The following is a 25,470-nucleotide window of genomic DNA, read 5'->3' as shown; positions in this document are numbered from 1 at the left end:
GATTTAAGTATTTAATATTGAAACAAACTCTAAATTTCAAGATGTGGCGATGCCGGCGTTGGACTGGGGTGAGCACAGTAAGAAGTCTTACAACACCAGGTTCAAGTCCAACAGATTTGTTTTTCAAATCACTAGCTTTTGGAGCTCCTTCCTCGGGTGAATCTAAATTTCAAGATTCACGAGAATAATATCAGTGATAAGAAATTGTCATTATAAGATGAAACTTGGAGCAAGGAAAGCCGAGAGGTCATTTAAGAGAGGTTTTTAAAATCATGAAATGCTTCAATGGATATTAATGGCCCATAGCTTCCAGGCTGCTCAGCCTCGCATTCAGGGGTACCACTATGATGTGCTGGGAAGCCCGCGAGGAGGTTCCCACATCAAGGTTTACTCGGCATTTGCCTCGAAGTGCTGACTTCTTCTGGACAATTGCACTGAGATGGGAACCATCCGACAGAAGCAATTGAAATTGCTAACTTTGGATGATTCTGCCAGTTTTACCCTGACAGTTACGCTGAAAGAGTAAGAATGAAATAAAAACTTCTGACTCCAGAGTACCAATTTAAAAAAACCCAGACCCACTGTACACCCCGCACAAACACGACCCCCAGGGAACTCAGCACACCACTCCCACATCCGACCTGATCCAAATGCCTCCTCCCACCACAGGCCAAGCCCCCCCTCCCTGAGCAACCCAGTTCCACCCCATCGTCCCCCCCCCAACCCCACCCCCCACCCCCTCCACTGAGGCTCACTTCCCTCCCTCCTGGACTGAACCCTCTCCAGGACGGACACCTCTCTTCGAGTGATGCCCCTTCCCTCCCAGACAGACCCCCCTCCCAGACTGACCCCCTTCTTTCAAAAAGGAGCAACTTACCACTCTGCGTCCCAATTACTCCATGGCAATGCAGCCGAGGGTGCACTTTACTGCTCCTGTCTCACCAAACCTGAGTGAATAAGGTTGGACTGGACAGGGGCCCAGGAGTTACAGTGCAGGTAAGTCTGGCGAGAGTGGCATTCCAACGGAGATTGCCTCTCTGCAGGAGATATGGGAATAATGTAAATAAATTCAACAAAAGGCTCACCTGGAGTCCAGTTCTGGGCACCATACCTGAAGAAGGATACCTGGGGCCGGTTTAGCTCAGTTGGCTAGACAGCTGGTTCGTAACGATGAGGAGACCAGCAGCGTGGTTCAATTCCCGCACAGGTTGAGGTTATTCATGAAGGCCCCGACTTCTCAACATTGTCCTTTGCCTGAGGTGTGGTGATCCACTGGTTAAATCACGATCAATCAGCTCTCCCCCTCAAAGGGGAAAGCAGCCTATGGTCATCTGGGAATATGGTGACTTTACCTAATTACTTACCTGAGGAAAAATGTGAAGGCATTGGAGAGAGCACAGGGGAGATTCACAGGAATGATTCTGGGAGAAACAACTATCTATGGGAATAGATTGGAGAGGTTGTGTCTGTTTTCCTTGGAGAAAAGAAGTCTGAGAGGAGACTTGACAGAAGTATACAAGGCGCTGAGGGGTATGGGCATGGAAGATAGTGGGAAAGTGTTCCCTCTCACGAGAACTTCAAGAACTAAAGGACACAGATTCAAAATAATGGGCAAAAGTAGTAGAAGAGTTGTGAGGAAACATTTCATCCAGAGGGTGGTTGGAGTCTGGAACAAACTTCATGAGAGGGTAGTGGAGGCAGGTTCAATCGAGGTATCCGACAGGGAATTTGATTGGCATCTGAAAAGAAAGAGTGTGCAAGGTTACTGGGACAAGGCAGGGGAGTGGGACTAACTGGAATGCTCTTTCAAAGAACAAGTGTAGACTCAATGGGCCAAAATGATTCAGTAATAGGGAAATAATATTTCCACTGGTTATAGTTTATAGTCAGTTTATCAATTTACGTGTGTTATGAAGGAATGGGGAGAAGTTATTAAATATTTTGTTATGCAGACAGGGTGCAGATTGGTTACCATAGCCAGTTGTGAGAGAAATTATCGCAATTTTTAAAGGGGTGTGGGAATACAATTTTCAAATGATGCATGAATGTGAAAGGAAGTCACATTGCTCTGGATATGAATTAATCAGTTACCTTTAATGATTTAACATTACACAAAAACGTAAAAATAGTTTATACCAGCTCAATGGCACCATCAGTAAATAGCAAGTAAAGTCACCAGAGTCCCAGATGACCATAGGCTGCCTTCCCTTTTGAAGGGGAGAACTGACTCGTGGTGACATAGCCTGAGGATCACCACACTGCAGGTGTGGGGCAAGGTTGAGAAGACGGGGCCTTCATGAATAACCTGAGGCAGTACGGAAATTGAACCCGTGCTGTTGGCCTTGCTCTGCATCATGAACCAGCTGTCCAGCCAGCTGAGCTAAACCTCAGTATCAAGGTGGAAGTGCGATCGACTCCCTTGTACTTGTTTCTTCGTGTTCATCGACATCCTTCCTCTAGCAAAGCTTCTCAAAGCTCCTCTGACTGCAGTGACAAATCTGCAACAATGCTCCATTTTTACATGTTTTTGTCATTTGGAATGTCAATTAAACTCAGAGGAATCCCATTTTGGCTGCTCCGCTCGGTTAATTAATGATGGGCAATTGGTTGGCTGATGGTATCCAGTTGGATCCTTCCCACCACGCAAAACCAGTGTGTGAAATGTTGTGCTGCTTTGATCTTGCCCAAATGATATGTGTTTCTCAAAGATTTTTGACTGTTTCTCGGTAGGTTTCCATGTTAGTTGTTTTGAGGGCCAAACACCCTTACAAAGCTTTGAGAACTTTCTCAAAGTTTTACACGCTGCTGTCTTTCCCATTTAAATGTTTGGACTGCAAATTCAGCTCCCTATCCTATGCCCTGTTTTCAGTGCTTTCGTGCCGATAGTACTTGTATTGTAATTGCATACTTTTGGTATGAGCTGCACCAGACTCCATTTTGGGTAATCGGTAACACCAATGTTAGGAATGCATGCCAAAAGTATGCAGAGTACATCCATAAGAGTGTAACATTGATTTTACGCCTAGTGATGCCAATGTTGGAGACAACCCTCCAGATAATGCCCTCTCTTAACTACATATAGCTGAATGTGTGTTCAACAGCAGGAAGGACCTCCTACCAGTACGATTTTAAAATATCAGTTTGTCAATGTGTTTTCTGGTTTGTCCTGTTACTTAAAGTTGGCGAAATCTATGCAGAGTTGTGTGGCATGTGGTAAACGTCATGGTTTTCAGTTCAAAGATTGTGCTCAGGTTTCCATCCCCCTTGCTCTGCAGGATGACAGTAAGAATGCACAGAGGTGACACAGAGGAGGTGATGCTCGATCAATAACTCCAGAAGCGAGATTGGATGACAATTGAAGGCTTTATTGGGCTAGATGTCCCCCCCCAGCAGCGCAGGTACAGAATGCAGCTGCTAGGGAGACACAGACTCTTATACTCCGCCTTACTGGGCGGAGCCAGCAGGCAGGCTTCACCAATGATCTCCCTGTCTCAGGTACCTCCCACACCAATGATCGTACAGCCTCAACCTAGGTACCGTAATATCCCTAATACAGACTACCACATTCACCCCCTGCTCAAAAAGAGTCTGGCAGGGGTTGTGGTCTCGCGTCATACAGTGGGAGAGGTTATGGTGATACCCGTTGGTGGTACCGTGTTTTGCCATATTACATGTCACAGCTATTTACAGTATTCATTTTACATGTATATATCAGAATGAAGCAATTAGTCGATCGGGGGCCCCGGTCGTCCTCTGTGATCGTCGCAGTTTCGGCGATGATGCAGGCCCCGGCTGGGCATCCGTGACTCCAGGAGCGTGACTTCGGCTTCTTCTGTAGCTTCATCACTCCTGGGTGGGACCAGTGGAAGAACTGATCCACCTGGAAAGGGGGCAGCCGTGAGGTGCGCCGGTGGGAGGGAGGGGGTGTTGGTGGGGGGTGTGTGGGTTGGGATCCACATGGCGCCAGGTCCTGTAGGGAGACTGTATCCTGCCGGCCGTCGGGGTACGCAACGTAGGCGTACTGAGGGTTAGTGTGAAAGAGGTGGACCCTCTCTAAGAATGGGTCCAACTTGTGCGCCCGCATGTGTTTGCGGAGCAGAAAGGGTCCAGGAGCTGCCAGCCAGGTTGGGAGCGAGGTCCCGGAGGAGGACTTCCGTGTTGGAGTGTACAAAGCTCTCTGTGCTCCCGGAGTCGATCATGCAGGATGTTTTGCGCCCGTTGATGAGCATGGTCGTCGTCGAGAGCGTTCGGGGCCAAGACTGGTCCAGGGTCACCGAGGCGAGTTGTGGTAAAAGTTGAAGATTTTCCTCGGGCAATGTGTGGTCATCCGAATCGGGGTCCTGATACTCCTGCCAAGATGGTGGCGCCCACGGGCCGCACATGGCTGGTGGTGGGCAAGATGGCGGCACTCACGCATCGCACGTGGTCCCTGGGGAACACGATGGCGATGCCCGGGGCCCGCACATGACTGGGGAAAATGAAGATGGCGGCGCCCGCGCCCCGCACATGGCCCGTGGTGAGAGTTGTGCTGGCGGCCCCGATTCGCCCCCGGAGACAGCGGGGACCGCCCGGGCCTGGCATACCGCCACGAAAGGGCTTTTTTTGCCGCAACCTTTGCAGGTGGACGAGCGGGCCGGGAAGCGCTGCCGGGGCTGCTTCGCTTGCCCGCTAAAATAACAGCGGGGCCCCCCAGGGTTGCCTGGTAGCCGCTCTGCTCAAGCTTGTGGGGGGATGAGGGATGCATCGGGGTCGGCCGCGGGTGGGTTCTACGCTGCCCAAGGGGCTGCCACGCGGTCGGGGACGTATGCGCGGGCATTTCGGGAGGCTGAGGAAATGAACAGAAAGGCATGATGGGTAGTTAGGCCAAGTTAGGAGTAAAATCTTAATGTGCAGCCTGCAAGTGGGATTCAAGAGAGGAAGACGGGGGATGGGCAGCCATTAGGACCAGTTCTTTGTGCAGAGGATGCTGCAGAGGATGCTGGGTGAAAGGGACCCCAGGGTCAGCTTATATGGCCAGGTCAAGGAATGTGTGAGAAAGACCTATGAGAATCTTGTATTTGCCATCTTGCTATATTTGCTCGTGTGTGAAACTTGATTCTATTTTCAAGTGTATAAGATGTTATTGTGGTAGTCTGTGTAGAGATATTACGGTACCTGGTAATGCTGGAATGCCATTGGTAGATATTGTATGCTTCCTATTGGTCAAGCTGTATGGTAGGTCCGCCCTGCTAGGCGGGGTATAAGCGCCTGTGCCGCCCCAGCAGCCTTCATTCTGTACCTGAGCTGCTGGGGGAAACCTCTAGCTTATTAAAGCCTTCAGTTGGACTACGACCTCGCTTTAGTGGTCATTGATCGTGCATCAATTTAATAAGCTAGATTTAAAAGGATTTGAGCTCCGAATCAAGCCAGAGTGTCTGCAACTCAGCCCCCATGCGGCGAACTCTGCGGCAATCTTCAAGCACTGGTTGGCGTGTTTTAAAGGATATCTCGGAACGGCCAAAGACACACCCACAGGAGAACAGAAAATGCAAGTCCTGCACTCGAGGGTGAGCCCATAAATTTACACCCTCATCAAGGACGCGGAAGACTTTGATGCGGCAATAGAGCTGCTGAAAGGACATTATATCCGCCCAGTAAACCGGGTCTACGCCCGACATCTGCTGGCACCGAGGCGTCAAATTCCTGGGGAATTGCTGGAAGAATTCTACCGTGCACTCCTGGTGTTGGGGAGAAACTGCAGCTGCCCGCAAGTTTCGGCGAGCGACCACACAGAACTCTTGATCCGGGACGCTTTCGTGGCAGGTATGCTGTCCTCCCAGATCCACCAGCGATTGCTACAAAAAGACACCCTAGGCCTCAAGGAGGCACAGGCCCTTGCCGGCTCCCTGGACGTGGCCTCCAGAAACGCCCGCGCTCATGTTACCGATCGCGCGGCAGCCCCCTGGGCAGCGTGGAACCCCTCAGCAGCCAACCCCGAGGCAGCCCCTCGCGCCCCACAAGCTTGTGCTGCAAGGCAACCCCGGGGGACCCCGCTGCTACTTTTGCGGGCAGGCCAAGCACCCCCGCCAGCGCTGCCCGGCCCATGCATCCACCTGCAAGGGATGTGGTAAAAAGGGCCATTTCACGGTGGTATGCCAAGGAAGGGAGTTTAAAAATTACCGGCTCTACGTCCTTTCCCACCTCTGCGTGGCCATACTCCTAGGGTTAGACTTCCAGTGTAATCTCCAAAGTCTAACTTTCAAATTTGGCGGCCCTATACCCCCCTCACTGTCTGCGGCCTCGCAACCCTCAAGGTCGATCCGCCTTCCCTGTTTGCGAACCTCACCCCGGATTGCAAACCGGTCGCCACCAGGAGCAGACGGTACAGCGCCCAGGATCGGATCTTTATTAGGTCAGAGGTCCAATGGCTACTGAGGGAAGGAGTCATTGAAGCTAGCAACAGTCCCTGGAGAGCTCAAGTAGTGGTGGTAAAGGCCGGGGAGAAGCATAGGATAGTCATCGACTACAGTCAGACCATCAACAGGTTTATGCAGCTGGATGTGTACCCTCTCCCCCGCATATCCGACCTGGTAAACAGGATCACGCATTATAAGGTCTTCTCCACGGTGAATCTTAAGTCCGCCTACCACCAGCTCCCCATCCGCACTAGTGACCGCAAATACACTGCCTTCGAGGCAGATGGGCGGCTCTATCACTTCTTAAGGGTCCCCTTCGGTGTCACCAACGGGGTCTCGGTCTTCCAGCGTGAGATGGACCGAATGGTTGACCGGTACGGTTTACGGGCAACATTCCCGTATCTCGATAATGTCACCATCTGCGGCCACAACCAGCAGGACCACGACACCAACATCCGAAAATTCCTCCAGACCGCAAAGATCCTTAACCTTCCATGCAACAAGTACAAATGCGTGTTTAGCACCGACCGCCTAGCCATCCTCGGCTATGTGGTGCAAAATGGAGTTATAGGCCCCGACCCTGAGCGCATGCGCCTCCTTATGGAGTTCCCCCTCCCTCACTGCTCCAAGGCCCTGATGCGCTCCTAGGGTTTTTCAGTTACTATGCCCTGTGGGTCCCCAATTATGCGGACAAGGCCCGTCCCCTGATCCAATCCCAGCTTTTCCCCTGTCGATAGAGGCCCACCAGGCCTCCAGCCGCATCAAAACGGACATTGCAAAGGCCATGATGCACGCCATCGACGAGTCCCTCCCCTTCCAGGTCGAGAGCGACGCGTCTGAAGTAGCTCTGGCGGCCACCCTCAACCAAGCGGGCAGACCCGTGGCCTTCTTGTCACGTACTCTCCATGTTTCCGAAATCCGCCACTCCTCAGTCGAAAAGGAGGCCCAGGCCATAATAGAAGCTGTACGACATTGGAGGCTTTACCTGGCCGACAGGAGATTCACTCTCCTCACTGACCAACAGTCGGTTGCTTTCATGTTCGATAATGCACAACAGGGCAAGATAAAAATCGATAAGATCTTGCGGTGGAGGATCGAACTCTCCATCTACAACTAAGAAATCTTGTACCGTCCCGGGCAGCTAAAAGAGCCTCCTGATGCCTTGTCCCGCGGCACATGTTCCACTGCACAAGTTGACCGCCTCCGTGCCCTCCACGAGGACCTCTGCCACCTGGGAGTCACTCGCTTTTTCCACTTTATCAAGACCCGCAACCTGCCCTACTCCATCGAGGAGGTCAGGACAGCCACCAGGGACTGCCAAATCTGTGCGGAGTGCAAACCGCATTTCTACCGGCCAGAGAAAGCACACCTGATAAAGGCTTCCCATCCCTTTGAACGCCTCAGCATGGACTTCAAGGGCCCCCTCCCCTCCACCGACCGTAACATGTACTTCCTAAACGTGATTGACGAGTACTCCCGGTTCCCATTTGCCATCTCCTGCCCCGACATGACTGCAACCACCGTCATCAAGGCCCTCCATAGCATCTTTGCACTGTTCGGGTTCCCCGCCTACATACATAGTGATAAGGGGGTCCTCCTTTATGAGCGACGAACTGCGTCAATCCTTGCTCAGCAAGGGCATCGCCTCGAGCAGGACGACCAGTTACAACCCCCGGGGTAACGGACAGGTAGAGAGGGAGAACGGAACGTTTTGGAAACCGTCATACTGGCCCTATGGTCCAGGAATCTCCCAGTCTCCCGCTGGCAGGAAGTCCTCCCAGATGCCCTCCACTCCATCCGGTCACTGCTTTGTACCACAACCAACCAGACACCTCACGAACATCTCCTTGTCTTCCCCAGGAAGTCCTCCTCTGGACCTCGCTCCCGACCTGGCTGGCAGCTCCCGGATCCATCCTGCTCCGAAAACATGTGCGGCCACACAAGTCGGACCCGTTGGTCGAGAGGGTCCATCTTCTCCACTCTAACCCCCAGTACGTCTACTTGGCGTACCCCAACGGCCAACAAGATACGGTTTCCCGATGAGACCTGGCGCCCGCCGGAGCCCCACGCACACTCCAGCCACCAGTCCCACCCTCCCTTCCACCAGTGCACCTTACAGGAGGATCGGTCCTCCCGTCGGCCCTGTCTATGCCCCCCCCCACCCACCGACGCACCCCGCAGACGCTCCCTTCCCAGGTCAACCGTTTTCCCCACCAGCGACGTTTAGGGGTGCAGCCTCAAGCTGCCACAGAGATTGAGGCCACGCTCCCAAAGTCACAGACGCCCGATCCTCCACCGGAGTCACCACCGAAGCTTTGACGATCACAGAGGATGGCCAGGGCCCCCGATCGACTGATTGCTTCATTTTAAAGTGTATAACTAATTATGAATCATAAGTTGTAAATAGTTAATAGAAATGTAAATAGTTACAAAACGCAGTACGGAGGTATTACTGTACCTCCATAACAATAATTCTACCACGTTACCATGTTGCAGTATCAGGCCACCACCCCCGCCGGACTCTTTTTTAACAGGGGGTGAATGTGGTAGTCTGTGTAGAGGTATTACGGTACCTGGTAATGCTGGAACACCATTGGTAGATATTGTATGCTTCCTATTGGTCAAGCTGTCTGGTAGCTCCGCCCTGCTAGGCGCCCGTGTCGCCCCAGCAGCCTTCATTCTGGACTTGAGCTGCTGGGGGAAACATCTAGCTTATTAAAGCCTTCGGTTGGACTACAACCTCGCTTTAGTGGTCATTGATCGTGCATCAGTTATGTGCTTTGTTTTCACTCACTTCCTCTGGGGTTCTCAGGAACAGTGTTGATCCTAGGTTATCAGAGTGATTTTAGCTTGCAAGCTATTTGAAATAAAACAAAGCAATGTTTATAAATCCGACTCAGCCTTTGACTGAGACCAGACTGAGGGCAGGAAGAACTCGATATCGTCAAGGTCACTTCCAGGGAGCTAGCAAGGGCCCATGCCTCCTTGAGGCCTAGTGTTTCTTTCTCCAGCAGCCGCTGACGGATTTGGGAGGACAGCATACCTGCAACGAATGCGTCCCGGATTTAAAGTTCTGTGTGGTCGCTGGCTGAAACTTGCGGGCAGTCACAGTTCCTACCCAGTAATAGGAGCGCGCGGTAGAATTCATCCAGCGATTTCCCCGGGATTTGTCGCCTTGTCGCTAGCAGATGTCGGGCGTAAACCTGGTTTACTGGGCGAATGTAGTGTTCTTTCAACAGGGCCATCGCGGACTCGAAACCGTCCGCATCCTCGATGAGGATGTAGATCTCTGGACTCACCCTCGAGTGGCGAACTTGCAGTTTCTGGTCCTCCATGGGTGCAGTCGTGGCGGTCCTGAGGTACCCTTTGAAGCATGCCAGCCAGTGTTTGAAGGTTGCCGCTGAGTTTGCCGCGTGGGAGCTGAGTTGCAGACACTCCGGCTTGATGCGGAGCTCCTTTCTTTAAAATCTAGTCCAATAAATTGATGCTCGATCAATAACTCCAGAAGTGAGATTGGATGACAATTGAAGGCTTTATTGGACTAGATGTTTTCCCCAGCAGTGCAGGTACAGAATGCAGCTGCTAGGGAGACACAGACTCTTATACTCTGCCTTACTGGGCGGAGCCAGCAGGCAGGCTTCACCAATGATCTCCCTGTCTCAGGTACCTCCCACACCAATGATCTTACAGCCTCAACCTAGGTACCGTAATACTCCTAATACAGACTACCACAGGAGGGTAAGCTGTTCAATGGTGGAGGATAAGGAGGCAGAGAAAACCTCTTAGCAAGAGACCATAACTGCTCAATGTCTACCAGGAGAAATTCTCTGACCTCAACGTCAGCAAGGACCCGTGTGTATGACACCTCTATTTGATTGAGGAAGTGCCCACTGCAACTTTCCACTTGTTGCAGGCAGCCTCTCCTATTTCTCCTCATGTTCTTTCTGAGTTCATTTTATCCATGAGATCCACCTCCTATTCTCACTAACCCGTGATGACTAAACTTTGCTTCCTGGCTCCTGTATTCACTGATGTTGTTTACAGTTCTCTCTCTTCAAGTGCTGTCCTCCTCGCCTTTAAATCTGCCATCATTAACCCTCTCCTCAAAAAAACAAACGCTAGATTTCACCACCACTGCAAAGACCACACCGCCCCAAAGTTCTTTTCTTCTCCAACGTCCTTGAATGTGTTGTCATTTTCCAATCCTATGTACCTCTTTCACTGAACTCTATGTCCTCAAAGCAGATTTCTACCCCTGTCAGATTAGGAAATGACTCTTAAAAAGTAAGAAATAACATCCTATGTGACTGTGTCAAAGGCAAAGTATCACTCATTTTCCTAAGAACATATTAATAGGAGCAATTGTAGACCATTTGACCTTCGAGGTGGCCTTGCCAGTTAATACAATCATGGCTGACCTTTCGTCTGGATTCAATATTCTCATTCGCTCCCCATGTCCCATCATTCCCTCAGAGAACAAAAATCTGTTTATCCCAGCCTTAAATATACTCAACGATGGAAAGACAACAACCCATTAAGGGAGAGAACTTCAAAAATTTCACAATCCTTTTAATGAAGACGTTCCTCCTCACCTCAGTCCTAAATGATCTATTGCTTATTCTGAGACTTTGTACTCTTGAGTCCCCAGCCAGAGGAAACAACCTATCTGTGTCTATCCTTAAAATCCCCTTCACAGTCTCATATGTTTCAATGAGGTCAGTGCTCATTTTTCAGAAGGCCAGAGAATATAGGCCCAATTTACTCAGCCTCTCATTGTAGGGTGAATCTCTCATTCCAGGCAACAACCTAGTGAACTTTCTCTGTACATCCTTCCTTAATTATGAAAACCTAAACTGCACACAGTATTTCAGATGTGCTCTCACTAAAGCCCCATACATTTGAAGTAAGACTTCCTTATTCTTGTACTCCAATTCCCTTGCAATGGAGGCCATATGCCTTCATAATTACTTGCTGTACCATCATGCTAACTTCTTCTGTTCCTTGTATGAATACACCCAAGTCTCTTTGAACATCAACATTTAGAAGCTTCACACCTTCAAAACATATTCTGCTTTTGCATTCTTACTACTGTTATGGGCAGAGGGGGCATAATTTAAACAACACTAATTTCTCCTCTCAACAACCATAAACAGAAAGATGTTTTGACTTGATTCCCCCTCCATAAGTGCTGGAATATTTCCCAACCCCTCAGTTTTAATGTGGTCCAATTTTTAGTAATAACCCCACAGCAAGAGTTGGGACAAGATGAACTAAAGCTTTAGTTTAATTGCACAGACATAAATGAGGGAGGAGGGTCACATCATTGCCTCCCTGTTAGTCACACAGTAAAAGAGGGATAGAGGAAATATGCACAGTGCAGAGATCGCAGAGGAACAAATGGTATATCATGTGTTTTCCAGATTCTCGAATCAAAGTCCAATAAGGTATTGCTTTAGTTAGATTGGCGGGCTCAAAACTGATGCTGCATAATTCACTTTTCCAGTGGAATTGACTTTATACGATGAGATAGATACACAGAGATGAATCAGACTTGCAGGTAATGACAAGATGTTCCTGTAGAAACAGTGTAGATGGAACCAGGTACTCAAGCTGGGAGGAACTCCTTTGTATGAGCAGGGGTTGGTTTAGCAAAGTGGGCTAAATAGCTGGCTTGTAATGCAGAACTATGCCAGCACGCCAGTTCAATTCCCATACCAGCCTCCCCAAACAGGTGCTGGAATGTGGCGACTAGGGGCTTTTCACGGTGAATTCATTGAAGCCCGCTTGTGCCAATAAGCGATTATTATTATTACTAGGGGTGGCACAGCGGTTAGCACTGCTGCCTCACAGCACCAGGGACTTGGGGTACATTCTGACCTTGGGTGACTGTGTGGAATTTTCACATTCTCCTGGTGTCTGCGTGGGTTTCCTCCAGGCACTCCGGTTTCCTCCCACAGTCAAAAGATTTGCAGGTTAGATGGATTGGGCATGCTAAATTGTAGCATGTCTACTGCTCGGCCCAAAACCATAAGAAACTACAGAGTGTCGTGAACACAGCCCAGTCCATCACATGAACCTACTTCCCATCCATTGACTCTATCTACACCTCCGTCTGCCTTGGGAAAGCGGGCAGCATAATCAAAGATGCCTCCCACCCGGCTCACTCACTCTTCCAACCTCTTCCATCGGGCAGGTCTGAGATCACGCACGAACAGATTCAAAAACAGCTTCTTCTCCACTGTTACCAGACTCCTAAATGACCCTCTTATGGAGTGATCTGATTTCTTCACACATAGCACTACACCCGATGCCTGTGTCTATGTATTTACAATGTGTATTTTATGTTTGCCCTATTATGTATTTTCTTTTCATGTGTGGAATGATCTGTCTGAGCTGCACGCAGAACAATACTTTTCACTGCACCTCGGTACACGTGACAATAAACAAATCCAAAAATCCAATCTGTGGCCTTCCCTTGCCACTAATTGGCGGAAATGATTATCGGACATACGCTAACAGTAGGCCTGGAAGTCGGTACGTCACCAACTTCCAAATGTGAAACCAGCCATCGGCACTCAACCATATTATTCAGCCCACTATAACAGTTACCAAGCTACAGATTGAAGTTATTGAGCATAGAATTTTATATATTCCAGAACATTACAACAGAGTAACACTAAAAGTACATAGTTGTCCATGCAAGTGCTGAGGTCATGAAAGAAGCTGTATAAATGTATTTTGTTCCCCTCTCTTTATTACAGCCTATGCAGGGTTTCATAACCTGGGGCATTTTAATTTAACCCACAGCAAAGTAAGAGACACTTGTGTTTTCTCTGCAAGCCCCTTGTGCTTGTTAATTATTGGGATATAAAGTGTGAGAATAAATTGGGGTCAAAACGTTTGCTCATATTTATTGCTGAGGATTACTAAATGTCAGGGAGCTACAAAACAAATGACCCCCTCGCTCCAGAGATTCAAGATTAACCCTCCATATAAATTTTGCCACGCTTCAGATGTACTTTTAGAAGATTACCTTTCATGAAAAATGTATTGGTCTCTCTTTAAGCAGGAGGCATCAAAGTCTTGGATCTTACATTTAAATGAGGAAACAAGGCCATAGAGGAAAAATAACCGAATAACTTGCTCCCTACTTCAGTCTCCTTTGTTTCCTGACACTGTTTACTACTAAACTGTGAGCCAGCACTTGAATTATATTGTGATTGGCATGGCAGGAATCCATTGCAGGGAGTAAAAAATAAAATCTATATTTTGTGACTGAAGCATGCCCTTAGTCCAGCAATTCCTATAAGTATATGCCAGTGGAGAAAGAAGCCTCAAAATTAAGCTCCACGGCACCCGTTTTCTCAGCGCTATGGGTGACATTTTGCCCTCACACAATTCTGGTGCAAAGCGGCTGAAAGAAGTGTCATTCCATAGCTCAATTCTCCAGTGAACACCCTCACACAGATGAATACATGTTCACCGGCAGGAAGGACAGTCTTCCAGCTTTAATTAAAGTGATCTTTAATTGTGTTTAGGTTAGTTGGTAATTGATTTTTTTACAGGCTCTTCATCCGATTGTTGTATTATTATCCAGAGGAGCAGCCCAGCGTACCTTCACTCAATCCAGAGGAGCAGCCCAGCTTACCTTAATTCAATCCAGAGGAACAGCGCAGCAAACCTTCACTAACTTCAGAGGAGCAGCCCAGCAAATCTTCACTCAATCCAGAGGAGAAGCCAGCGTACCTTCACTCAATCCATAGGAGCAGCCCAGCAAACCTTCATTCAATCCAGAGGAGCAGCCCAATGCACCTTCATTCAATCCAGAGGAGCAGCCCAATGCACCTTCACTCAATCCAGAAGAGCAGCCAGTGTACCTTCACTCAATCCCGACGAACAGACCAATATGCCTTCACTTAATCCAGAGGAGCAGCCCAGTGTACCTTCACTCAATCCAGAGGAGCAGCCTAGCAAACCTTCACTCAATCCAGAGGAGCAGCCCAGCAAACCTTCACTCAATCCAGAGGAGCAGCCCAGCAAACCTTCACTCAATCCAGAGGAGCAGCCCATCGTACCTTCACTCAATCCAGCGGAGCAGCCCATCGTACCTTCACTCAATCCAGAGGAGTAGCCCATCGTATCTTCACTCAATCCAGCGGAGCAGGCCAGCAAATCTTCACTCAATCCAGAGGTGGAGCTCCTGAGGTGTGATCAGGATTCGAAAGAGACACGGGGCAAGTGGAAGCTGCTGATTGGGTGAGTACAGATGGTGAGTATTTATACTATTATTGCTTATAGTTTGTAAAGTCTTTATTTTGTGGTTTATAGTTTGTAAAGCCTCTGTTCTGTATTAATAAGATCAAGGGAAGAAGAGCCCTAGGTACTTTATATGATTTGATTTTAAGAGTCCTTTACAGGTTTAATCCAAAGGAATAAGTTATGGCAGGAGAGTTTAAAGCCTGGTTTGCTCCTCCCGCTCCGTGTGGGAAGTCAGGCACATTTCCTGTGCCTGTGGCCACTATATATGCAGGACGTGTCTACAACTGCAGATTATGGAAGTCCAGGTTTGCAGCTGGAGCAGTTCTGGGCAAACTGTGTAGCATCCGCGAGACTCAAAGTATCATGGGTAGCACGTATAGAGGCGTGTTCACACTGCAGGCTAAGAGTCCACAGGCAGAAAGGGAATGGATGACCTCCAGACAGAGCAAGAGGACTAGGCAGGCAGAGCAAGAATTTCATGTGGTTATTCTCTTGCAAAACAGATATACCAATTTGGATACTGTTGAGGGGAATGGCCTCTCAAGGGAAAGCAATGACAGCCAATTTTGTTGCACGACAGTTGACTCTGCTGCACAGGGGAGGAGTAATAAGTGTGCGAATGCAATAATTGCTGGGGATTCAATTGTACGAGGAATAGATAGCATTTATGTGCCTGCAAATGGGACTCCAGAATGGGATGCTGCAACTGACATAGGTTAAAAAAATGGGTGAGATTCTAAAAGCCAAATATAGGGAATTAGGAAGCAAGTTGAAAAGTAGGACCTCAAATCTAGTGATCTCAGGATGCTAGTCAGAATAAAAATAGCAGAATATATCGGATGAATACATGGCTAGAAATATGGTGCAAGGGGGAAGGTTTCTGATTCCTGGGATATTGAGAGCGGTTCTGGGGGAGGTGGGACCAGTAAAAACTGAATGTGTTACAGCTGAATGGGCAGGATCGGGAATGGCAGAGGTGTTGGAACTTAAGCAGTGTGGCAAGGGAATGAGAAACAAGGACAATAACAAAAGAAAGAACAGTAAAATGCAAAAACAGTTGACAGGATCATCATTGTCATTATGGAAAATGGCTACAAGGAGATCTAAACTGGAACTGAATATTCCAGAAAGACTGGAGTGAAGGAAAAGGTGGTGGGGTAACAATGCTAATAAGAGATAAAATGAGGAAAGTTCAGAGACGATCTAGACTCAGATAATGTTGTGTCCATTTGGGTGGAGTTAAAAAACCAGAAATGGATAGAAGACATTGGTATGTCAAATGTCAAACAGTAGCCACACTGTAGGAAATAGTATAAATCAACAAATAATGGGAGCATTTAAAAATAATGGAGCAATAATTATGGATGACTTTAATCTTCATGTTGATTAGGTTAATCAAGTGGAAAGGGCAGCTATGACAACAAATTCATAAAGCGCATTAGGGATAGACTTCTACAGCAGTATGCCATGGAGCCAAACAGAGAAAAGGTTACCTTGGATCTGGGAATGGGTAATGAGACGGGTTTAATAAATGACCTCTGAGTAAAAAGATCTCCTACAAAATAGTGATCATAACATGTTGGACTTTATATGCAGTTTGAGAGTGAGAAATTTGGGTTGGAAACAACTGTATTTAACTCAAATATAGGGATGTACAATGAAATGAGTTTAGAGTTAACTAATAGGATTGGGTAGATAGATTAGCAGGAAAGACAGTAAATGAGCAGTGGCAGACAGTTAAGAAGGTAATTCATAACTCTCAGCAAAACTATATCCCAGTAAGAAGAAAAGTTTCTGAGAGAGGGATAGGCCAACTATGGCTAACCCAGAAGGTAAAGGAGAATATTAATGTGAAAGAAAAAGCATATAAGGAGACGAAAGTCAGCGAAAGCCCCAAAGACTGGGATATATTTAGAATCCAGCAAAGGAGGATTAAAAATATAATAAAGGGAGAGAAAATAAACTAGGAGCACAAACTAGCGAGGAATATAAAAACTGACAATAATAGCTTATTTTAAGACGTAAAAAGAAAGAGTGAGATCAAAGTGAACATAGGCACCAGAGAAAATGGATCGAGGGAGATAGTTTTGGGGAGCAAGATATTTTGCCTCAGTCTTTATGGTGGAAAATACTTTGAGCATCCCATTAATACTAAGTAATACAAGGGAGCAATTAAATACCATCACCATCACTTGCAAAGTAGTATTAGGCAAATTAATGAGGCTAAAGGCAGATAGACTCCCTAGCTTTCATGGCTTGCATTCCAGCATCCTAAAATAAATAGCTACAAAGATAGTGGATGCATTGATTGCAATTTTCCAAAAATCTTTGGATTCTGAAGCAATACCGGATGATTGGAAAACCCCTCCCTCCCAGGCATTACCAGACCCTTCCATCAGGCAGAAGGTACAGAAGTCTGAAGACCCGCACATCCAGACATAGGAACAGCTTCTTCCCCACAGCTACAAGACTCCTCAACGACTCCCCCTTGGACTGATCTGTTCCCTGTAAGAATACTATTCACGATGCCCTATGCTGCTCTTGCTCATGTATTTGCTTTGTTTGGCCCCTTGTTCCGCACTGTAACCAATCAGTTTGTTGATGTACCATTTGTCAATGTTCTCTGTTGATTATTCTCTTTGTCTACTATGTATGTACTGTAAGTTCCCTCAGCCGCAAAAAAATACTTTTCACTGTACTTCGGTACATGTGACAACAAATCAAATCAAAAACCAAACCAATGTGACACCCTTAATCAAAAAGGGAGAGAGGTAAAACGCAGGTTATGACAAGCCGATTAGCCAAACATCTATTGTTGGAAAAATGTTAGAATCAATTAAGGAAGTAATAGCAGCATATTTGGAAGGTCATAATCCAATCATGCAGAGTCAGTGTGGCTTCATAAAAAGGAAATCGTGTCTGACTAATTTATTAGGTTTTCAAGGAAGTTTCAACCAGAGTGGATAGAGGGGAACGAATATGTAGTGTTTAGATTTCTAGAAAGCATTCAACAAGGTTGCGGACAAAAGGTTAGGTAGTAAAACAAGAGGCCATAATGTTGGAATTAGTATATTGGCATGGAAAAAGAATTGGCTAATGGGCAGGAAACTGCAAGTGGGTATAAGGGGTTATGTTTCAGGTTGATGACCTGCAATCAGTGGGGCTCCATGGGGATCAGTGCTAGGACCATAACAATTTACGATATATTTTAATGACTTGAAGGAAGGAAGCAAATGTACTCTAGCCAAATGTACAGATGACACAAAAATATGTGGAAAGGCAAGTTGCGAGAGGGATATAAAGTTTGCAACGAGATAGTGATAGGTTAAGTATGTGGGCAAAAATATTGGCAAATGAAGTATAATATGGGAAAATGTGAAGTTGTTCCTTTTGGAAGGGAGAACACAAAAGCAGTGTATTATTTAAATGGAGAAAAACTGCAGAAAGCTGCAAAATGAGACACAGGATTTATGATTATTTAAAAAAACATAGTTTGATTAAAGACAGTCAGCATGGCTTTGTGAGGGGCAGATCATGCCTCCCAAGGCTCGTTGAATTCTTTGAGGATGTGACGAGACACATTGATGTAGGTCGGGCAGTGGATGTTCTATATATGGACTTCTGTAAGGCATTTTATAAGGTTCCCCATGGTAGGCTCATTCAGAAAGTCAGGGGGCATGGGATACAGGGAAATTTGGCTGTCTGGATACAGAATTGGCTGGCCGAAAGAGGATAGCGAGTGGTAGTGGATGGAAAGTATTCCGCCTGGAGGTCAGTGACCAGTGGTGTCTCGCAGGGATCTGTTCTGGGACCTCTGCTCTTTGTGTTTTTTATAAATGACTTGGATGAGGAAGTGAAAGGGTGGGTTAATAAGTTTGCCGATGACACGAAGGTTGGTGGAGTTGTAGATAGTGTCGAGGGCTGTTGCAGGTTACAACAGGATATTGACAGGATGCAGAGCTGGGCTGAGAAGTGGGAGATGGTGTTCAACCTAGATAAATATAAAGTGATTCATTTTGGAAGGTCGAAATTGAATGCTGAATAGAGGGTAAAAGGCAGGACTTTTGGAAGTTTGGAGGAACAGAGGGATCTTGGGGTCCACGTACATAGATCCCTCAAAGTTTCCACCCAAGTTGATAGATTGTTAAGAAGGTGTATGGTATGTTGGCTTTCATTAACAGGGGGATTGAGTTTAAGAGTCGTGAGGTTTTGCTGCAGCATTATAAAATCCTGGTTACACCACACTTGGAATATTGTGTCCAGTTCTGGCGGTCTCAGTATAGTAAGGATGTGGATGGTTTGGAGAGGGTGCAGAGGAGATTTACCAGAATTCTGCCTGGACTGGACGGCATGTCTTATGAAGAAGGGTTGAGGGAGATAGGGCTTTTCTCACTGGAGAGAAGAAGAAAGAGAGGTGACTTGATAGAGGTGTACAAGGTGATGAGAGGCATGGATAGAGTGGATAGCCAGAGATTTTTCCACTTGGTGGAAATGGCTGTCACGAGGGGACATAATTTTAAGGTGATTGGAGAAAGATATTGGGGAGATGTCAGAGGTTGGTTCTTTACACAGAGAGTGGTGGGTGCGTGGAATGCACTGCCAGCAGAGGTGGTGGAGTCAGGGTCATTAGGGACATTTAAGCGACTCTTGGACAGGCACATGGACAGCAGTAATTTGAAGGGGTGTAGGTTAGGTTGATCTTAAATTAGGATAAGTGATAGGCATGACATTGTGGGCCGAAGGGTCGGTACTGTGCTGTACTGTTCTATGTTCTATAAAGGGACTTGGACGTACTTGTGCCGGAACACAGGAAGCTAGCACACAGGGGCAACAGGTAATCAGGAAGGCTAATGGAACTTGGTCCTTATTTCAAGGGGGTTGGAGTATAAGCGGAGGCAAGTCTTTCTGCAACCGTGAGCAATTTTGGCCCCCATTTTTAAGGAAAGATATTATTTCATTGGAGGCAGTTCAGGGAAGGTTCACTAGGATGATCCCCGGAATGGAGGAATTGTCTTATGAGCAAAGGTTAAGCAGTTGAAATGAAATGAAATGAAAATCGCTTATTGTCACAAGTAGGCTTCAAATGAGGTTACTGTGAAAAGCCCCTAGTCGCCACACACCGGCGCCTGTCTGGGGAGGCTGGTAAGGGAATTGAACCCGCGCTGCTGGCCTGCCATGGTCTGCTTTAAAAGCCAGCTATTTAGCACTATGCTAAACCAACCCCTTGCAAAGCCTACAGCACCTAGTGTTCCCAGGAGGTCTCCCATCCAAGTACTAACCAGGCCTGAGTCTGCTTAGCTTTACGAGATCAGACGAGATTGGGCGTTTTCAGGCTAGTATGGCTTAGGCCATACAGTTTGGGACTCCACTCATTGAAATTGAGAAGAATGAGAGATGACCTCATTGAAATATACAGGGCGTGATTCTCCAGAAAGATTTCTCAGTGTGGTAGTGAGTGGGAACCACTGTGAGCTTCCCAGTGCTCGGCCCAGCGAGGCTGGCAACATTATTCAACATTAATTGCTCCACTGAACAAGGTCCCATGTGCTTCTCGTCACCAAATGAAGGCTTGCCAGCTAATTTGTGGGACCGCACCAGCCAGCCCCTAACTCACAAGGTCGAGCAGCACTTAAATAGCTCTTGCACAGCCAGCCCTACTCAGCTCACAGCCATGGCGCCGAGAAGTCCGTACCCAAGATTTGACGATAGAGACCTGGGGAGGGTCCTCGATGCGGTGGAAGCCAGAAGGGATGTCCTGTTTCCCCGAGAGTCCCGGAGGGCGAGCCACAGGGCAGCCAGTGCTGCCTGGGACGAGGTGGTGGCAGCCATAAGCTCGGGGAGTGTGACCAGGAGGACTGGCCTCTAGTGCTGTAAGAAGGTCAACCACCTACACCGAGCAGCACGGGTGAGTTGACACCAGCAACCCCCCCCCCCTCCCAAGACCTTTCTGCCTTCACGCGAGCATCCACCCCCCCCAACCTCCCTGTGGCTTCCAACCCTCCCTTCACCCCCCTCCCCTTCACTTCAACCCCTCCAACCCTTCCTTCACACACACCCCTTCCCCGCCACCACCACTGTGAACCACGTGTGTGGCTAATGATGCCCTCACTGTGTCTCCACAGGAAAATCTCTCCCACAATCGCCGGGAAAGGATTCAGACAGGTGGAGGGGTGCCGGACGTATGGATCCACCCACGTCGACGCTACCACCAAGAAAGCACAACAGCACCCATATCTCCTCAGGAAACGAAGGAAGTTCGGCATGTCCACATTAACTCGAACCAACTTTTACAGATTCACCATAGAAAGCATCCTATCAGGCTGCATAACAGCCTATGGCAACTGCTCGGCCCAAGACCAGAAACTTCAGAGAGTCGTGAACACAGCCCAGTCCATCACACAAACCTGCCTCTCATCCATTGACTCCATCTACACCTCCCGCTGCCTGGGGAAGGCAGGAAGCATAATCAAAGACCCCTCCCACTCGGCTTACTCACTCTTCCAACTTCTTCCATCGGGCAGGAGATACAGAAGTCTGAGAACATGCACGAACAGGCTCAAAAACAGCTTCTTCCCCACTGCTACCAGACTCCTAAATTACCCTCTTATGGACTGACTTCATTAACACTACACCCCTGTATGCTTCACCCTATGCCAGTGTTATGTAGTTACATTGTGTACCTTTTGTTGCCCTGTTATATATTTTCTTTTATTTCCTTTTCTTTTCATGTACTTAATGATCTGTTGAGCTGGTCACAGAAAAATACTTATCACTGTACCTTGGTACAAGCGACAATAAACAAAATCCAATGCAATCCTCACCATCTTCAAGGAACGGGCCCTGAAGTTGACAGGGGTAACCGAGGACAGAGCAGTCACCAATGTTAGCGGAATCCGCAGAGGTGAGGATCGACCAGGCCCCACCCGGAGGACATGTCACATGTGAGTGGTTATTGCCTTACTGACTGACTCATCCCTCCCACTGACCATAAGTCCAATCTCACGCAGGTCCTTCCGCCGACAGCACCAACCCACCTCTGGTGGCCCCCTCTCCTGCCTCTCAGGAGACCACCTTGAGGAGACCTCCAAGGGAGACAAGGTCAATGCATCACAGTTGTCATCTCCACCCTCTACAATGCAGATACACACACCTCGGTGGGAAACATTAGTGGTCAGGCTTCTTGGGCACAATATGGGGAGCATCACACAGCTGCTGATGCACATCAGGTGGAGGCAGGAACCCCCCAGGCGAGAACCTGCAGTCACAGGTCTCCAGGACCCCAGGACCCAGCTGGGTGCCAGCCTGATGCTGAGCCTGTGGAACAGGGTTACCCAGAGCTGATCGAGCCATTAGGGAGTGGCCAGGACATTCAGAGGGAGATGTCAGCAGATCCATAGCCAATTGGAGGCTACGGGCACAGGGGCTGTCACAGGAGATGTCACTCACAATGCGCGACCTGGTGCACGACAATAGCACCATTAGTGAAGGTATCCAAGGTGTCGTGCAGTCAGTGGCGGCCATGGCTGAGGGTCTTGGCAGAATGCCTGACTCGTTGGGGGATGTGACTCAGTACCAGGCAGACCTTGATGAAGTTCTGCGGAACATGTCCCACTCTCAGATGGGAATGTCTTAGGCGCTGAGGAGCTGGTCCCAGTCGCAGGTCGCATTGCCGAGGCACTGCAGAACATGGCCCAATCACTGAGGAGCATCGCCAAGGGGATCGACATCTTGTGGCAGACATTGGGGAGCCGCCAGGGCTGGCAGAGTCAGATGATGCACGGGCAGCCGGACTCTAACCAGCTGCCCCTCCGACCTGAGGTGAACCCATGGCCATATGGGCACCGAGCAGAAGGAGGGCGCACAATGTGCCAACCCGAACCCGTCCTATGGAGTGGGCATGGTGGCCATCAGCTTCCCTGAGTTCCACCCCTCTGATGAGGCCACATCGCAAGATCAGCACACGGGACAGGGCGACACGGATGTGTATGCGGTGTCGACAAGTGCGGTGGAGCCCTCCGGTCCCAGAGCCCCCAGAGGGCTCCTGCCAGGAGCATCAAAGGCCATGGGACGAGGTAAGAATTTGGTAGCTTCTACCTCAGATATGCAACCTGGAACATACCTAGACTTAGCGGTGGAGCAAGACAGGTTAAACACGTTGAGGGTCACTGAGGGCAGCGGGGGGGGGGGGGGGGGGGGGGGGGGGGGAGGCAAGGTAGGGGTGAGGGGGGGTGAAGGGTAAAGAGAGTGGGGCAGCACCATTGGGAGTGGGGAATTGCATGACACCTTAAAAACCTTTGAGCAGAACAAGTATCACTCTCTGTCAGTTTCTTCCACTATGCCGGCCGACCTCCGAACCATTGGCTCATCTCTCCAGGCATCTCCCCCTCCCCATAACCTTCACCCATCTTCAACCGTGGGCCTGTCTGCAAAGTTTTGTCCCATCCCAGGATGTTGGCTGCTGTGTGTGTGGTGTTGCCTTCCGCAGTGTTCAAGCAGTGTCCATGCAAGAAGGGTTGATTGGGATGCTAGGCAATGACTCCCACATGCTGCATGGTCCATCAACGGGAATCCATTTGGGTTGTGTGAAGTTCTCACTTGACCACAATTGCCAATTTCCTGTTCGCAATAGCCTTCAGCAGCATTGTCAGAGGCCTCAGCAGTCAACGGGGGTTATGAGTGGTCGATGGGAAAGAAGCTGGGGTTGCCCCGGAATGGGTACACACGATCGAAGGGTTGGCACGGTGGTGCCATGCATAGTTGCCACCCCCAGCACCTCACCCTTCCCCTCCACCACTTCCCATGGCAGCCCACCCCTCCAGACTGTGACCCTCCCACTCCGCCGAGGGTCCCCCATCCCCTGCCGAGCACTGGGGTGGCACGCCCCGTGCCCCCAGGCTCTTTGCCTGTGAGTGAAGCTGGCTACTCACTTCCTCAGCCCCCCACGGAGGCCCTTCCGCCCGGAACACGTTTTTTCAAAAGGAGTACTAATCGGTGCCAGCGTGAACACTTCCTGGAGATGGTGATGAATCACGGGAGGCCATTGAATATGCGGTGGCTCCCATTAATTGTATGTAAATAGGACTTAAGTAGTAATAATTGGTTTCTTGCCTCGCTACGGCGAGATCCTGATTTCACCGACAGGAGTGGGCCGGTTTCATTGTGAACTGTTTGGCGCCTGGCACGGTTCCCGTCTTCAGCCTCTCCAACTATTGCTCAAGTAGAACTGCAATAAGGCCTGATAATTGCGCCTAAAGGATTCTTAAGGGCTTGACAGGGTAAATGCTGAGAGAAGGTTTACCCTCATGGATCAGAGGGCATAGTCTCAGAATAAAAGAGTGCCAATTTGAAACTGAGATGAGGAGGAATTTCTATTCTCAAAGGGTTGTGAGTCTTTGGAACTCCTTGCCACCAACAGCTGTGGGGGTAAAATCCTTGTGGATATTGAAAGCTGAGATCATTGGATTCTTGGTCAGTAACTGAATCAAGGGTTATGGGGAAAGCGAAGCCGAGCAGAATCTCCGGCAGCAACGCACCCGTCCCCATTGAACTCAATGCAATTATGCTCGGTTCGAGCAGGAAACCATCAAACAGTTGTCAACTGCCCCAACAGCCCTGGACACACCTATACCCACCGTCACAGCTTCCGATTTCAGATCAGCCTTCTTGAAAGTGAACCCTCGGAAGGCGACGGTTCCGGATGGGATCCCTGGTCGTGCATCCTGCGTGGACCAGCTGGCAGTTGTGTTCGCGGACATCTTCAACCTCTCCCGATTACATTCTGTGTTCCCCACCTTCTTCAAGACGACCACCATCATACCGGTGCCAAAGAAGAATCAGGCACCGTGCCTCAATGGCTACCGTCCGGTGGACTTGACATTGATCGTAATGAAGTGCTTTGAGAGGTTGGTCATGAGGCACATCAACTCCATACTCCTAGGATGCCTAGAACCACTGCAATTCGCATAACTTCGCAACCGGTGCACAGCAGACGCCATTTCCCTGGCCCTACACTCATTCCTGGAGCATCTCGACAACAAGGACTCCAACATCAGACTCCAATTTATTGACTACAGATCTACCTTCAGCATCCTAACCCCAGCCAAGTTCACATCAAAGCTCAAAACCTAGGACTTTCGGAAATTCGGTATGTCCACATTGACTCTTACCATCTTTTATAGATGCACCATAGAAGTAATTCTATCTGGCTGCATCACAGCCTGGTATGGCAACTGCTCGGCCCAAGACCGCAAGAAACTACACAGAGCCGTGAACATTGCCCAGTCCATCACACGAACCCATCTCCCATCCATTGACTCTGTCTACACCTCCCACTGCCTTGGGAAAGTCCCCTCCCGCCCAGCTTATTCATTCTTCCAACTTGTTCCATCGGGCAGGAGATACAAAAGTCTGAGAACACACAGTAACAGACTCAAAAACATCTTCTTCCCCGCTGTTACCAGATTCCTAAATGACCCTCTTATGGACTGAACTGATCTCTCCATGCATCTTCCCACTGAGTCGTACTCGACTCCTGTATGCTTCACCTGATGCCTGTGTCTATGTATTTACATTGTGTATTTTATGTTTGCCCTATGTATTTTCTGTTCATTTACGGAATGATCTGTCTGAGCTGTATGCAGAATAATACTTTTCATTGTACCTCGGTACACGTGACAATAAACAAACCCAAATCCAAATCCAAATCTGAAAGGGCAGGAAAGTGAATGTGAGGCATTTCGGATCAGCCATGATCTTATTGAATGGTGGAGCAGGCTCGAGAGGCTGAATGGCCTACTCCTGTGTTTATTTCTTATGT

General features: G+C 48.6%; 1 pseudogene; it reads right to left on the bottom strand.

Moving 5' to 3' along the window:
• Nucleotides 1–19,884: 19,884 nt before the first annotated feature.
• Nucleotides 19,885–20,003, bottom strand: LOC140408049 (5S ribosomal RNA; annotated as a pseudogene).
• Nucleotides 20,004–25,470: the final 5,467 nt, after the last annotated feature.

The sequence above is a fragment of the Scyliorhinus torazame genome, chromosome 2, assembly GCF_047496885.1.
Source record: "Scyliorhinus torazame isolate Kashiwa2021f chromosome 2, sScyTor2.1, whole genome shotgun sequence".
NCBI lineage: Eukaryota > Metazoa > Chordata > Chondrichthyes > Carcharhiniformes > Scyliorhinidae > Scyliorhinus > Scyliorhinus torazame.
Note: the sequence above shows the minus strand (reverse complement) of the source record. Positions and strands in the feature narration are given on the sequence as shown.